The 16,936-nt window shown below is 43.4% G+C and overlaps 1 protein-coding gene across 1 annotated transcript in view; it reads left to right on the top strand.

Annotated features, from left to right (window-relative positions):
* The window catches only part of Tmem135 (transmembrane protein 135), a 234,757-nt gene that overhangs the window by 1,333 nt on the left and 216,488 nt on the right, over nucleotides 1-16,936 (top strand). The window lies entirely within an intron of this gene.

Below are 16,936 nucleotides of genomic sequence, written 5' to 3'. Positions count from 1 at the left end.
TGTGGCTTCCCAGTTCAGCCGATCCTCTGGCACACAGCTCAGGTAAGGTATAAATTGGAAAGATACATGCACTCATATTTTATATTTTTAGTTTTCTTATGTTGGCTGGACCCGTTTGCGGGATAAGAATGGAATCAGCTGGTTTGGGCATTTGGCTCTGTGTCTGGAAATGTTGGGGACATCAAAGCTGTATCATCTCAAACCACTGTCATAACCTCCTGGTAAATGGGATTTATTGACCCCTTAAGTAGACTGGGAAACTGAGTCTGGAACCAAAGTAATAATTAGGAATGATAGGGCTAACCAAATCAGGGCTCAGCCTTTTAAAGATGGAGGGCAAGATTACTCTCCTGGAGTTCAGGACCGGGTTGAGTCCTCTGTATGCTGGTGTCAAAGGCCACAAGCTTACAGGGATGTATACATGGTAAGGTGAACACAACAGTGGCCTAGTCACTATTTGAGAGAAGCAAATCAGATGAATAGATGAAATGAATCCACAATCCCTATCCTCTAGGATCATATACGAGACAAGCAGAGCAGACTCAGTATGGTAAGCACACTGAAAATTGTGAGCAAATTGGAGGTAGAGGTAGCTGAGTCTGAAGAAGGTACTAGAAGAGATAACCCGCGAGACCGTGAGCTACTTCACAAAGTGAGCTTGGCATACAACTGGTACTTCTCCTAGAGCAGGGTGTGTGTGTGTGATTTTTGAAATAGTGAGCTTTCTAAAGTCAAGGAGGAGGAGGACGAATCTTTCACTCAAAGAGCATCTGGCACATAGACGAGACATCATTTGTGTTGGCTGAGAGGGTACTGTAATCAAATCAGTAACAGATTTCATAAAAAACCTTAATCTGCACCAGTGTTATTATACTCCCAATTGTATTTAATGCTCACAGTCCCTCTCCCTCCCAAGAAAGCATGTTTGGAGAGGTCAAACAATCTGCCCAAGGTGCCCCACTATGTAGTAGAGGAGGACTCAGGCCCATTCGTGGTAGTCTAATCTTTACGACCATGTTCCTACTCTCAGAGGAAACTGCTTAATTCTCAGCCTTATCTCGCATTGAGCCCTTTCTCTTGGGGAGTCTGACCTTTTCTAGTCCTGGAACCCTTCCTCAAGCCTGTTTGAAGCATCTTGTCTCCGGTTAGAACTCGTGAAGAAGCCCTTTCCCCATCAGAGACTTTTCCTGTCAACAGCTTTTCTTTCTAGCCAGGCTATTACTCATCACAGGTATTTTCCAAAAAAGAAAGCCGGGAGAATCACATTTCAGTCTGAATGTGGAGAGAAAACAAAAGGCCAGGGCTTCAGGCTAAGTCTGAACGGCCCCTTGGCCTCCCTTTGGTGGAGTTGTTCACACGGTCCACAACTGCCCCTGGTCCCAAATACAGCATGCTTGTCTTTGTTACAGAGACCACTTCTCGCATGGATCCAGGCAGAGGGATATCAGGCAGCGACAGGCACAGTGTATCTGAGAGGAAAAGATAGAGACACGCGAATGAACCTTCAGTTACCCTAACATACACGTCACCAGTCCCTAGTGGCTTTGTCCCAAGGGCTGGGCAATTTCCTTGGTCCAGCCTTCTAGCTTTTAGGATGCAAACCCTTTGGCGCTGCCGCAAGCATGACTTCTGCAGGTGGCTGGGCCGTTGGAGAGTTCTGCATTTGTATCTGTTTGAGAGGCTGGGATCCGATGAACTCCTGGAATGTGTTAAGTTTGCAGTGGGACATTTCTGCTATATTCTAGCTCGTGTAATGGTGCCCGAGTTAAAGGTTGCATCTGAAGGGCAGCAGTTAGGTTAAAATCTACCACCTAAGGGGCTGGGTGCAGTAAACATGCTTTCCCTCCGAAGGGAAACCTCTTATTTGTAGTTCTCTTTGCTAACCCAATTAAATGTTGAAGTGGTCACCCCAGAGCCTGCTTTTTATTTCCTGAGAAACAATCCAAACTAATCCATATTCAGTAGCTTCTAAGAAAAGTCTTATTCCAACCACTCAAGAAGAAACCAGCTTCTTTGAATCTAGACAGAACGTTTAGAAATCACAAGGAGCCGTCTTGATAGAAAATGCAAGAGCGCGATTCATTATTACTCTGATTGGTTTGGGAGGGGAAATTCACTGGGATTAATACCCGGACCTATTGGGGATTTACCGTGGAGCCTCAGTACCTACCACAGGGAGGCACCAAGCCGCATCCTATCAACTTACAAGTGTCTTGGGCACTATGCCTACACTCAAACTAGGTATGAAACAGAAACATGTTTGCTGGGCCAGGTAGGAGAGAACAGTAATCTCACTCCAAGTGAAGCAATTGGAAGTCCTAAGAGTCTGAGTAACAGTGATTAAATGGCAGAGTCAAAGTCCCTTCTTAGTCCATTGTGCTACTGGTCTGCACGGAACTGTCACCCAGAGCTCTTGTCACAGGATCAAGCCCTGTTTTGTCAACCGTATTTTTAGCAGGTGTGAGAAGAAAGATTGGGCATTGTTGCTGATCAGCGCTGATGATATGTTATGCAGATAAGCAGCCAAGAATGTCTGCGGGAGGCTATAATGAATGAAAATGCTCTGTATGCCCCCAAGGCTCATCTCATTGTAGGAGTCAAATTCATGGTATTAGCTCATCTTTAGTGACGGGTTGCTGTCATCTGAGCTGGGTACATAGATAAGATATGTAGACATACGCATGTACACATGTATTAGATGGTCCTTACCTTTAAGGAGTTTACAGCTCACAGTCACATGAGATAAAAGAGAAATACATTTCTTTCTTTTCTTGTTTTTTTTTTTTGTTTGTTTTTTTGAGACAGGTTTTCTCTGTGTAGCCCTGGATGTCATGGAACTTGCTCTGTACACCGGGCTAGCCTCAAACATAAAGAGATGCACCTGGCTTTGCCTCCCGAGTTGGGATCAAAGGCGTGCGCCACCACCGCTGCCCAGCTAGAGAAACACGTTGCTTTACAGTTAGTGTTTTCTCATGACCTCCCTTAGCTCCATCCATGTCCATTGTCATACACAAAATTCTGTATTATACGCTTACAGTTTGTTTACTTGGTTTCCTTCACTAGCATTTGAGGTCAGAGTCATGTTCTCCACTGTGCACATGAACAGTTTAGGAAAACATTGCCTGATCCACAGAAGGGACTTAATAATTTTTGACTAAATATAAATAAAAAACCCACCAAAATGCAATTAATTAGGTTCTGTACTTCCCATAAGTCAACCATGATTCATAGTGTTCAACTTTTTCTTTTTGAGTCAGATGTTTGACAATCATTTCTCTTCCTTTTCTATTTTACTGTGCCTGTTCTTAAACACTTTAAGATGTACCAGTGTTTGGGCTGGAGTTAGGGTTTAATTTAGAGGCTTATTTCATGAACCAAACCCAAATATTTCTTAATACTGTGCATTAGCTCTTTGACCATGGTCAACTGAAATCACCGAGAGTCCTGTATCCCACAAGACGGAGCAAGGGTTTCAAACCAAGATGGTATAAGGAGATGACTGCTTGGTAAATTTATAGAAAAATTAGAGCACGAGCTTAGCTTTGAGGAACGGGTACGTTCCCAAGAGACCGAGGGGAAAGGGAGGCGGCGTAATAGTCTCACGCGCAGCATTTATTCTCCTTAATGGCTTCAGATGAAAGGAATAGAAGTAAAAATAACAGGCAGAGGGTTCGCTAGCCAGTGTTGTACGAAGGAGCAGGGACTGCTATGCCCATGTGCCCTGGAAGCATTGTTACCTTCTTTTTTTTTACCGTTATCTGAATCTGGAAGCTAAGTGAGCTGACACGATGTGCGTATGCATGCCACGTTGATGAAGAGTAGAGCTGCATAGCTCTGAACTGTGTCAGTTTAGCTGAACCGGAAGGTTCTTCTGTGCACGTGTGCATGCATGCATATGTGTGCGTGTATGCTGTGTGTGCACATACACGTGGGCATACATATGTGCATACATTCATGTGTGTATGAAGGTCAGAGGTTGATATCTGGTATTTTCCTCTATTGCCCTTGGTCGTCATCATCATCATCATCATCATTTGAGGTAGGGTCTCTCAGTAAACCTGGAGTCCACTGTTCAGGCCAGAGTAACTGTAGAGAGGCCTGCAACTCTTTCTGTCTAAGTTCTCCCCCCCTCCCACGCCCTGCTAGTGCTGTGGGTACCAGGGTCTGAACTTGGGTCCCCATGATTTGTACAGCAAACACATTACCGACAAAGTTGTCTCTCCTGCCCACATACCTGAACTGTCTTTCTGAGAATTTCCTTCCCTCTACCATCCCAGATTAATTAGGTCCACAAGAGGAATTGGCATGAGATGGGAGGTGAAGGAGAAGCAATCGCTCAGAGCTCTGAAAGTCAGATATGAGTGCGGGACACCAGGAACATGCAGATGCTGTCACTCACCTGTTCGCATGCAATAGGAGCAGGACCTGAGGTTCCTTCAGCTGCTGGTAAAATCACTTCTTCCAATCGCTTGCATGACCAGGGTTGGAAGTGGTTAAACAGTTTATCACTGTATGTTCCGTTTTGCCCTGCGTTTTACACCTCACACCCAGCTTCCAGCCTTTCTTCCTCATTGCCAGCCCTCACCAGTCTTAGATGACTTCGGGAACAACATCAGGCATAGAGGCAACACCTCTCATGGAGTATTCATAATAAACCCTTTATTCTTCCTCGCTCATATTGCCCCTGACTGGTCTATCTCGTAAAAAGATTCGTTGAATGTTAGTACTTCAAAACTGCTCCTCAACCTAGAGGGAAGCTATAGAAAGCAAATAGGACTTGCCCATGTGGTTTGCAAATGAGTTATTGGACCAGTTTGCTAACTTGCGCCTTAGATCTTTGACCTAAGTATGTATCACCTTCTTCTTTGATGTATGTATGGGGCCTGCAATCAGCCTGCTGTATCAGATTCTATTATCTGTAGCACGCTTTTAATTGAGCCAGGCATTTATACGTAAAGTAAGTATTTTACGTACGTTGTCTTGTTTAATCGACACTATCCCCAGAACAGATATTAAATCTGACTGACTTCTCTCCAACTCCAACTCTGGGCTGTCCAGCCTCCTTCTCTAGCTCTGGTTTTGCTGCTCATAAGTAATCCAGTCTCTGTACAAGAGGGAGCTTTTACATCAAACCCCACAGGCTGGGTTCCTTTTTGACTTAAACCTTCCGAGGTTTTTCTTCATTGTGACTGGAATAAAATTTACCAGGCCAAGAAGACCAGTAAGAGCCCCCCTTTTTCTGTCACACTCACTTCTGTTTTTTACCACGTTAAACCTTTGTGTCCATCCCTCTTCCTAAAACGTTCTAAGCTCGTTCCCGGCTATCTTGTCTGCCTAGAATGTTCCGTGTGGTCCTCCGCATAGGAGATGTCCTTGCCTCTGAGAGATCTTCCCTGCACACTCATGTCCCACCCCTTCCCTTTGACCATTACTCCTTATCCCTGTTTTACTTCCTTCAAAAAATTGTTCCTTCCCCTTTTCTCAAGAAACTTGCCTGAGTTGCTACAGTAAATGGCAGGAACAATATTCTTGCTCGGGTCCATTTGGCTCTATGGGTGGTGCTTTATCCATCATAACTGTCTCGAGCCTCTCTTCCCTTTATTTTCCCCTACAGGTCTCCTCTGCACTCGATAAATATACCATAGGATTCTAGAACCGAATGGAACGTTTTATGATTAGCTGTTACCTTGTAAAGTCATTGTAGTACAGGTAACTGTTTAACAACTACTTATTGAGGCTTCGCGGTGTGTACTGCTAAGGTAATTGAAGTTCACTCACTTATAACATCCTAGAAATTTCCAGATACCTCGTTTTGTTTTGTTTTGTTTCCCACCTGGTTTTGCTTCAGTAGCCCTTAAGTTTTCAATTCGAGGAATTTGAACGAAGCTGGATCCAGTGATACTTGCCTGTAACTGTAGTACTTCCTGAGGAGGCTGAGGTAGGAGGAGCTAGACTAAGCGAGACCCTGCTTCAGAACAAACCAAAGCGAATGGATTGTAAATACCCCTTCTCGATTTTTCTCTGTTTTATCTGATTGTTTTTGAGAATCCAAACTCATGGTTTCTGTTGTTCAGATTCTAAAAGCAGGAAAAGGAATGCCTTTTAAGAGAAAGTTTTTCAGGCATATGTCAAGAAAAGACAGGAGCCGGTAGCATCTGATAGACCTGCAAGGACTTTTTCAGATCTGCTGCAGAGCCCTGTTTAGCAGATAAAGAAGTTGAGATCCCATATAAATGACTCACGGAAGAATGGGGTTAGAACCGTGGGTGTGATTCAGGTGGCACATCAGTCTGTCTTTCTGAGCCTCCTTTCTTCGGTAGACAGTACCCAGGGAGCCGGGTCCTAGACTGCCCCTCCTTGTGTGACAACACCCGTTATCCCTCCTTCACTCCCTGGGAACCAGCGCCCCACCCGCCTGCCTGCCTGCAGTGGCTAAATCACTCTCCATCTGCCATCAGCTCTCTTTCCTTCTTATCGGAAGATTGTTTTTCAGAAAAGTGCCCTGTCGAATTTCTGCCTCCGTGGCTCCGTTGAAGGCTTCACGGTGGGACAGGCTAATGAGGTCTGAATTACAGCATCCATATCACATACATCCCAGATAGAGAAGTTGGGGGCTCAGAGGGTTTTAGAGTCATAGTTACCACGGAGACCATAGACTCTCTTTTCACCGATTTTGCAGATAAATGGTTCAGAGAGAAAAAAGGAGAATCAGTCAACTGCCCACATTGGTACTGCTAGCTAGACAGAGGGTGAAGCCAGAGCCTTGGGCATCGGATTCATAGTGCAGCAAGCACTTCATTGTGCCGAAACCATAGCCCTCAGAACACGGTGATGCCATAACGCCGGGCTAGCCACAGCACCTTCCACCATGGAAATAAATTCTTATTTAGAATCAAAACCTGCTGTAATACCTTTCTCCAAGAGGAACAAAAGAAAACATAAAATGTCGTTATCATTTTAAGAATTTTGTGATAATAAGAGATAAAAATATGAAATTTCTTGCCATGGGGTTTAGAAAATGCTGTTAGCTCTCCCTGTCCAACTTCATGTGACATGTGAAACTCTGTATGTTCATGGTGTACAGCACAATCTTTTGACTGTGACATGATATACTTTGTCAAATTATAATCAAAATGAACTAATTAATAGACCCATCACCTCACATGCTACCCCACTTTTATATGTGTCAAAATGCTTAATAACTTATCTCAGCAGATTTCAAGTATATAAAAGCCTACTAATTGTAGTCACCATGCCACACAGATCTCTATAGCTTATTCATCTGGCATGACCAATATTTTACCCTTTTGACTGACACATTTCGTTTCCACAAACTCTGTGCCTTAGCAATGCTATCTTTCTGTGAGATCAAAGCTTTTAGGTTGTATGTGTGAGAACACACAGTACTTGTCTCTTTGTGTTTGACTTACTTCTCTAAGCACACTATCTTCCAAGTTCATAATACTATCTCAAGTGACAGGATTTCCTTGTACTTTTATGAAGTTGAGTAATATTCCACTTTATATGTGTGTGGTGTTTTGTTCATACATTTGCCCACTGATGGATGCTGACTTTGTTTTAATATCTTCACTGTTGAGTGCAGTGTTCAGTGACTGTAGAGATATAGATATCTCTTTGATATACTGATGTCATTTTCTTTAGAGATGTACACGTGTGCACACACACGCACACACATCTCCAGTATATATACCCAATAGTTGGGTTACTGAGTCATATAATGGTTTAATTTTTATTTGTTGAAGAACTTCCATACTACTCTGAACAATGTCTGTGCCAATTTCTATTTATATCAGCACTGTAAAAAAGTTCCTTTTTTTCCATATCCTCCAAACCTTGTTATGCTTGCTTCTTTGATGACAGTCATTCTGACAGATGTAAGATGGCATTTCATTGTGATCTTGACTTTCTTCTTGATGATACTGATAGTCAACACTGTTTTTCAAGTACCTATTGGCTACTTGTGAATCTTCTTTTGAGAAGTATCTTCATTTGTCCTTTGCCTATTAAAAGCTAGGTTATTTCTTTGCTATTGAGTTGTTGAGTAGCTCATCAATTTTGGCTAATAACCTTTCATCAAATGTAGAGTTTACAAATATCTTTTATAAATCACGTTTTCCTTTTCTTGGTTGTTATGTTTATTCTTTCATATTATTTTAATATTATTATGTATTCTCTCGTACATTACATCCTAACTACAGTTTCCCTTCCCTCCTTTTCTCCCAGCCTCCCCTCACCTCTTTTGTCCCCTAGATCCATTCTTCCTCCATTTCCCTTCAGAAAAGAGCAGGCCTCTCAGGTATATCCAATGAACATAGCATAACAAGTTAAAATAAAAATAGCCATAAGCCCTCATATTAAGGCAGGGCAAGACAACTGAGTAGGAGGAAAAGGGTCCCAAGAGCAGTAAAAAGTCAGAGACACCTCCCACTCTCATGATTATGAGTTCCCCAAGAACACCAAGCTACCCAACCATAAAATACATGCAGAAGACCTTCCTAGCTCAGACTCATACTAGTCTTTGCAAGCCTCTGATTAGTTGATTCTGTGGGCTGTGTTCTTGTGTCCTTGACCTCTCTGGCTCCTACAATCCTTCCCCCCTTTTCTTCAGGGTTCCCCTTGTTCTGCCTAATGTTTGACCATGGGTCTCTGCACCTGCTCCCGTAAATAGCTGGATGAAACATCTCTTATGATGATTGGACTAGGCTTGATCTCTAAGTATAGCAAAATATCATTAGGAATCATTTCACTGAAAAAATCTTATTCTGATATGATACCTTTTGTCTGGTTTTGCTTTATCTGCCTGAATTTTTCTATTGACAATTCTGTACATGCATATATTGAGATTAGGGTATTTTCACACACACACACACATGCACACACACACACACACACACCATTTTTTCTCATTCCTCTTCTCTCCCACTGAAACTCTCCTTTTTCCAATAATCTTTTGGTGTTTTGTGTGTGTGTGTGCACACACGCGCACACACACATACGTGCACCCACCCACCCAGTGAGTTTAATTAAGACTATTGACATGAGCACAATAGGGGTTATTTACTTAAGCATACTAATTTATCAGTAGCTACACCAGTGGGAAAAATAGCAACCTCTCCCATGATATTCATTAACTACCTGTGGACCTAATGAGGGAGGTACATGTGAGCCTCTCCTCTGTGCACGAGGAGATGATGGTAAAGCAGTCTTGTACAAGTAGCCACCGTTTCAGTGAGTGTATGAGCGTGATAGCTTTGTCATGTCTGGAGGACACTTTTGTATCACACCTCTGTAACCTCTGGCTCTTGCTGCTTTTCTGTTCTCTCGTCCATGATGTTCACTGAACTTTTGGAGGTAGTGGTGATATAGAGTACCAGGCATGAACTCCCTCCCATAGAGTGGGCATCAGAGCCAACTATAGAGTAGTTGGTCGCTCCTATAACAGTCATGCCACTATTGTACTGCAGAGTGTATCTTGCCGGCAAGCCATTAGTGTAGTTAGCATGGTCCATAGCTGGGTAAAACGGTCAGTAACTTTTCTTCTACAGAGCTTCTTTCAGCACCATGGAAGCTAGACAGCAGGGAGGAAGTTTTCAACCTGGATCCAGCTTGATTTCTTGATATCTTGCAAGCCATGTGTGTGGGATCATCAGGAATGTGGCCTTAGGATCTTGCCCTGATGGGCAAACCAGAGCTTTGTTCTTGTTACAAGGATCATATCCCAAACCCATTTCCCAGACCAGTGTCAAAGTAGTTCTTCAGCATTTAGTAGTTCCAGGTCACACATTTAAATCTTTATTTAGTAATTTTTGTTTTTTAAATATGGCGTGAACTAAGATTCCACTTCACTTTTACTATATGTATGCTTATTTTCCCCAATGCAGTTTGTTGATGAAATTTGTAACTTAAAATTCTTCATCTTTGACTTTTGAAAAAAAAGGATGATGTTTTCATGAAGTTCCATTTCGATTTAGCCTATGAAATTTTTTTTTGTGTTTTTGTTTTTTATTTTCTCCTAAAGTTCTCCTTTGGCATAAACCAAAAGGCTCAACTCCTCCACCAGAGGCAGAGATGTGAAAGCCTCAACTCCTCCAACTCCAGGTTATTTTTCATTGCCCCTGGGAGCACTAGATCTAACGCCAGCACGGATATACTATTTTGATACTAAATGCATTTCTCAGAAACTCAGGCAGGGTGCCATTTGAAGGAGCCGTGTCATAGCATTGTTCCATGCGAGATCACCACCGCTGCCCTTCAGCCGCGGCTTTGCTGCCTACAGAGCAGCATTGCTTTGTTCTGCATTTTTGCCTCCCAAGCATGCTGAGGGAAAATGTATCTCCAAAATCCAAAAGGTTATTTGTTTGTCGTGACTTTCATCACTGCAGAAATACCCTTTCCATAGGATAATTCTGCTGTACGTCAAAACCCGAGATGGGGTTTTTTTGTGTTCAAGTGATTCCTGGGGTGTTGTCAAGGAGAAACAAGCTAGAGAAAAAAAAAAGATTAAAACACAGAAAGGAACTAAACTAAAATTTGGCCCCAAATGATGTCTCACTTTAGACATAGAGTATGTTGAAAAATAAATTACACACAGAGTGACTCTCAGCCTAGGGTAAGGTGAGTTGGCCTTTTATACCCTTGATATTCAATCATTGACTCCTGGCTACAGAGATTAGGTGGTTTGTGTGTGTGTGTGTGAGCGCACGCACATGTGCGTACGCACCTGCACAAAGCCTCCTGGCCAGGATGGCTCCCAACTACTTCGTCAAGGACAATTCTCCAAAGAAAAGGATACCTGCCTTGTATTAGAAATTTCCCCAGCAGCTGAGAGGAACTGCCTGAGTTCACTGGTTAGTGGAATGATCTGAGCAAGGTACCAACAGCAATTCTGATACAAGACATAAAATCATTTTAAGTATGAGTATGGATTCACTAATCTGACAGTTCCCAGAGACTGTGCCTCACTGGATATTCTTTTCCACTGTGTATACATACATATGTACATACATACATACATACATACATGCATGCATGCATACATACACATATCTGTATACACATAACAAAAAGAGTCTTGTGGCTTAAAGTGACCACGACTAAAGACGATGTCCAAACACAACACTCGATGTCTGTGTTCCTCCAGCTTTGTGAAATACCTAACCTTCAATGTTACATCATAAATCACATTTTACCTTCATTTTAATGACCCACAGCACTGCCATATAGTTCAATCTTATAGACTGACCAATAGGTGGCACCAGGAACATCACACTTACTGCAGCTAATTTATGCAGTGTGTATTTATGTGCTAAAACTTCAATCTCTTTCTCCATAGGTCTGCCATATTGAAAGGGGATTCATAACATTTACTCTAACCCCAGACTGGGCAACTATTGTTCAGCTATTTTGCTATTTGAGTTCTTTTCATAGGTTAATTTGAGCAGGGGAAAAAAAGGGATGATAGGGCCCGCGAATTCAGAAAGAAAACATCTCCTCATTAGCAGCAGGAAGGAAAAACAGCTGGAAATCTGCATGCTTTACCTTCAAGGTCTCTTGAGTGTATAGATGCTGAAGATTATTAGGAAATATCTGAATAACAGGATAAAAAAAGTCAAGGATCCTGCTTCCAAAACATGAACTTTATTCTCCACTAAAAACAGACTTGGATGGCGACCAAGTCACCCAAGGATCACACTCGCCAGTTTCTGACCGCAGAGTTCCACCCTGGGAAAGGTCTGTGAGTCTGCCGTTCCTCATTTTCAAATTTGTGTCTTTTGAAGTTTGCACTTTATTGTTGACGAAGGGAAGTAGAGCAGAGGGGCACTGCCTCTTTCGGCTTGCTTTTTCTTTTTTCAGAAATCCAGCTTCTAGCTCTTTCTGAGAACAGACTATTCCAGGGGATAGGATGCGTTTAGTGGGGAAAATGATGGACTGAATTGGGATGCATTTACTCAGAATTTACAAATACTCCTGTAGTCATTATTTGACCTTCAAGTCACATCATATATCAGGGTAACGAGTCCCAGAAAAGTCATCAAGTCAGGAACTCTGACCAAATCTAGTTTCTCCGACCGGAAGCCCAAGATGTGCTAACCCTAGATGTGCAAACGGCTTATTCTACAAGCATGGACCAGCCCTTCCACTTCACCAGCCTGCAGTGCCATCCAGAGCTTCCAGGCAGGCACCTTCCTGCTGGAAATGTGCAGATTCTGAGCAGTACGTGTGCAGTGTGGTGTCTTGTGTACTGATTGGGACTAGAGGTGTGGCTTGGCACCATAGTCGATAGGAAGGGAGGGTAAATCTCGCTTTGATAGCGGTCCAAGGTGGAAGGTGACAGGGCTGTTATACAATGTGTTAAACAGCCTGGTTCTTGTGTTGGGAGGGAAAAGCAAATACCAACACCTGATTAGCCTTTCCTATACCTATCACCAGCTTATTAGACCGTAGACATTGTGCCTCTGGGAGCTTTCCTTTCCAAAGGAAACCATTCCAAGCTTTGGAATGTCTCTTTACGTGGCATAACCCCTTCCAAGCATGCTGAGAATTCTTCTCACTCTCCTCTGCCGAGATTCTGCTGGTTCTGCTCTGCTCTCTTTTCCACCGCGATTACTGTCACTGCTATCGCTGTTATTGAAAGGGAGTCTCGTTATGTAGCCTAGGTTAGCGTCATACACATCGTTCCCCTGCCTTTCCCTCCGAGTGCTGGAATTACAGGAATAGACTTGCTTTGCCCCTTTGACAACCGGACTAATTGAAGAGGGGTTGTTTTCCTTTTGCTTAAAAGCTAGAAGCCACGCCAGGTGGCATAGGTTTGTAGTCCTAAATGCTATGGCAGAGGACACTGAATTCAAGCACTTTCTGGGTTCCATAGCGAGTCCGAGGGCAACCTTAGCTACTTAACATGACACTGTCTCAAAATTAAACTACAAAAATAAATATTAATTAAAAAGAACTGAAGATGTAGGTCCATGGTAGAGTGATGTGTAGCCTTTGTGGAGCCCTGGTTCCATCCCTAGTACCAAAAGACAGAGGCAGTAAAACTGTTCAAGAACACATGTAGAATAAATATGTACACACAACACACACACATACACACACATATACACACACACACATACACACACACCCTCATAACATGAACAAGAAAAGTCAGGAAAGGAAAAGAAAGAACAGCAATCTTAACTGAGTCCTGAGAATGTGGAAGTCCCCGTTAGATCCATTAGATCTCTCCCTTCATCTCTGAGATGGGAACTGTGATGTGGAATGGTTATGTGATCAGGAACTGCAGCCAGACAGACCTGGCTTCTCGCCAAAGTCTTGATACTGCCTCTTGTGTGACACTGGACAAATCTAGGTGACCTTCCTAAGCTTTGTCTCCTCCCTGAAGCAGCCTGCATAAGGTTCTCAGTATTACCCTAGAATAAGTGCTCAGTGAAGGTTCCCAAACATCACTGCAATCGCTCCGAAGAGCAGATCTTATCTACTTCATACTTGAAAAAGTCAGCGTCTTAAGAGGTTAGGCAAAGTGAATTTCATGCTGGTACTGATGTAATGTTATGGACTCCTGTTACTTCTTTTCCCCAAGAACTCATTTTTATCCTGAGAGGCCATTCCCATTCCTCTCGCTCTCTATCCCATTTTGTTCTGGAATACATCATGTAAAGGTCAAAGGAGAACTCTGGAGTCAGGTGATCTGGCCCGACTCTCCCCACGCTGTCTGTTAGCTGGGCCATTTCCGAGTTTCTTTAAGCATGTGCCTTAGTTTCTTCATCTGTCACATGGTTGGTAAAAATGTTTGACTCTTCGATTTTGAAAAAAGATTAAATACGTTAATACAAACAAAATGCTTACAGCATGGAGCGATAGAATGCAGGTGCTTAACCAATGGAAATTATTCTTGCTCTACCTATCTCTCCCCACTCCCCCGCTGCAGGGCTGAGTGGATAGCTCGGGTTTGTCCAGTCGAGAGTGTCCTAAATTCTTGCTCACCGTGTTTGGTCCAAGGCAAGGTCATCGAATTTTTCTTATAAAGAGCAGATGCCAATATTTCAGGCTTCTCTGGTTACTGTGGTTATGCCATCTCTCCAAACACCACTCAACGCTGCCATTCTGCTTGAGAACCAGCCATAGGCAATCCATCAAGAAATGGGGATGCTGGATTCCAGCAAAGCTGAAACTCGAATACTGAAATTTAAATGTCATTTGGCTTTCAGGTGTTATTAAATATGGTCCATCTTGGGTTTTTTTTTTTTCAGTCATTTACAAATGACCAAACTTTTGTGAGTCCATCTGCTACTGAAAAACAGGAGCTGGACTGAACCGGGACAATGAGTCAGTGTTTTCTGACATCTGGTCTGAGGGATGTATGTGTGATCCATGCAAGGCAAAGTCCTGTTGGGAAAGAGTTTGTGCCTCTTCCTTTTCAGCCATGATGGCTGCAGTCATCTTTGTTGACAGATGGAGCGATCTGGCCCGTGGCAGAGGAGAATGAGACCAACGGTAAGAAGAATCATCTAGTAGAAGAACCATCTTCTAATAGAGCAAGAGAAATCTGGTCCTGCAGACTTTGCCTCGATGTCAGCTCTGTCTATTGGTTCCATGTGCCCATGTCCCTCCTTCACCCACTGCTGGCTAAGTTAGGTTTTTGGTCTCTATGATTCAGTTCTGATACCTTGATATAACTTGTTTTCTTTTTGCACTGTGCACAATGATTAAGAAAAATTGAAGGCTGGTATGTACTTGGTACTTACCATGTGCCAGGCAATTTAGCCCGTACTTTCCTCACCACATACGGTAACCTTCTGAAGTTGGCATTATTACCATAATTTAACTAAGAACACAGACGTATTTGATGCCAACTGATTTTTTTTCTTAGATACCATGTTTGATATTTTTTTAAGAATGTAGAGTGGACATTTCAGGTTCATTTCATGTCTCCCTCCGTCTCCAAGGAAGAATGCTGGAAGAGCAAACTTTGTCAAGGCACACTTAATCCCTCTTCTGGGAAAAAGGGCATGTCCTGATCAGGAATCCTCACTGTTCCCTTTGGCCCTTTTGGGCAGCGGGGAGTGGCAGTCTTGGGGTTTTTGCCCAGCTGCCCAGAGGAGAGTGGATGAGCAGCTGAGGCTGCCGATAAACAGTCTTGAGTTAATCCAGGCTGCAGCTTGTAGTTCTCTTGCAAGACCCGTGCAGGGTTTTCCTCCAGCAGTCTCGCCTCACGGCAGCTGGCTAGCATGTGCTCACCGTGCCTGACTCCTGGAGAGGCAGAGTACTTCATCAGGTAGAATGGAGCTGACCTGAGTAGACACAGCTTCAACTCTGGGGACAGAACAGGAAGGCGTGCATAAACAGGGCTTTTGTGACAGCGGATGAAAAAGAAGCCAGGGGAGATCATTAATCCCCGTCTCCCTTAACAGTCTCCTCATCTTGAACAGCAGTTCTTTGCGTTTTGGATAGGAGTCAAGGAGCTGCCAAATTAATACTTCGTATTGGACAACTTCTGTGTCTTGTTCCATTTCTTACTGAAGTAGCTGTCATAGTTTATGTTAGGCACTTAACCTACATTATTTTTAATTATGTCAGCAGTTCTGCCGAGGAGATATAAAATGCCAGTAACTAAAGAGATGAAGGGAGGTTAAAAAGTAATGAAGACTGGTAGGGAAATCTGCCTGTGTTTATACCACAGCGCGGGGAGGCTTTTATATTGTTCGGTTGCTTAGAACAGGTCAAGACACCAGAAACAGAAGTGGAGCTTAGAGGTCCATCTCTTCCTACGTTCTCAGACTATTTGAAGGGAGAGAACCGCATGACTTTGTGTTTGGTTGAGCTCGGCTAATTCCTCACCCAAAGCAAGGGATCAACAAATTTGCCTTGATTGTATGAATCAGTGAGTCCACGTGTCTGCTTTCAACAAAACGGCAACGCTGACTTGATGCGTTGAGGGTCTTATCTCAGGTCTTTCTGACCATCTCACCACTTTTAAGATTAATTTTTATTTGTATAATGTTTTTACCGTGCGTGTCTGTGTCTGGCAATGTCACATGCGTGAAGCAGTCGCCAGCAGAGGTTAGAAGAGGGTGTCGGATCTCCTGGAGCTGGTGTTACTAGCAGCCTTGAGTCACCTCAGGCGGCTGCTGGGAGCCGAACTCTGCAAGAGCAGTGCTTGCTTTGACGACCGACCGAGCCGTCTCTTTAGCCCCATACTACTTCTTAGTGTAAGTGAGTGGAAGGTTACCCAGTGTCCAGGGTACTGGCAAGGAGCTGATTTAATGCAGCAGGACTATGGAGTTAACGTCTTCTGGAAGTTACTCTTACAGGACTTCTATTCACTCAACTTTTGTATGTGGGAGAGAACAGGTGTACTTACGTGCTCATGCATGTAGAGGCCAGAGGTCAACCTCCAGTGTCTTTTCTCAGGAGCCTTCCACTTGGACTTTCGAGACAAAGTCTCTCCCTCAGCCTGGAACTCCCCACATAGGCTGGGCTGGCTGGCCAGCGAGGCTCAGGGTTCCACCTGTTTGCCTTCTCCTCAGCAACGGATTCCAAGTATGGGCCAGCATGCCCTGCCTTTTCCCATGGCTGTGAAGGATTGAACTCAGGCCCTCATGCTTGTATGGCAAGCTTTTTATCGACTCAGCTATCACACTAATTCTTTTTTTTAAAAAAAAATTAATTTAGATAGTTTATTTTGTGTTTGCTTGTTTTGAAATAAGGTCTCAATAGGTTACCTGCATTGCCTAGGTTAGACCCAATTCCAGTTTTTTCCTGCCTTAGCCTCCTGAGTAGTTGAGGGTATAGGTGTGGGTTACCCTGTCGGGCCTGGGCTCCCAGAAAAGAGCTCACAACAGAGGAAGAATCTGATTACATGGATTTCCTTTAGGCTTTTTTTGTGATGAGCCTTAACTAGACAGCTACCAAG

This window comes from Arvicola amphibius, chromosome 12 (genome assembly GCF_903992535.2).
Source record: "Arvicola amphibius chromosome 12, mArvAmp1.2, whole genome shotgun sequence".
NCBI lineage: Eukaryota > Metazoa > Chordata > Mammalia > Rodentia > Cricetidae > Arvicola > Arvicola amphibius.
The sequence above is the reverse complement of the archived record's forward strand: the minus strand, read 5'-3'. Positions and strand labels throughout refer to the sequence as shown.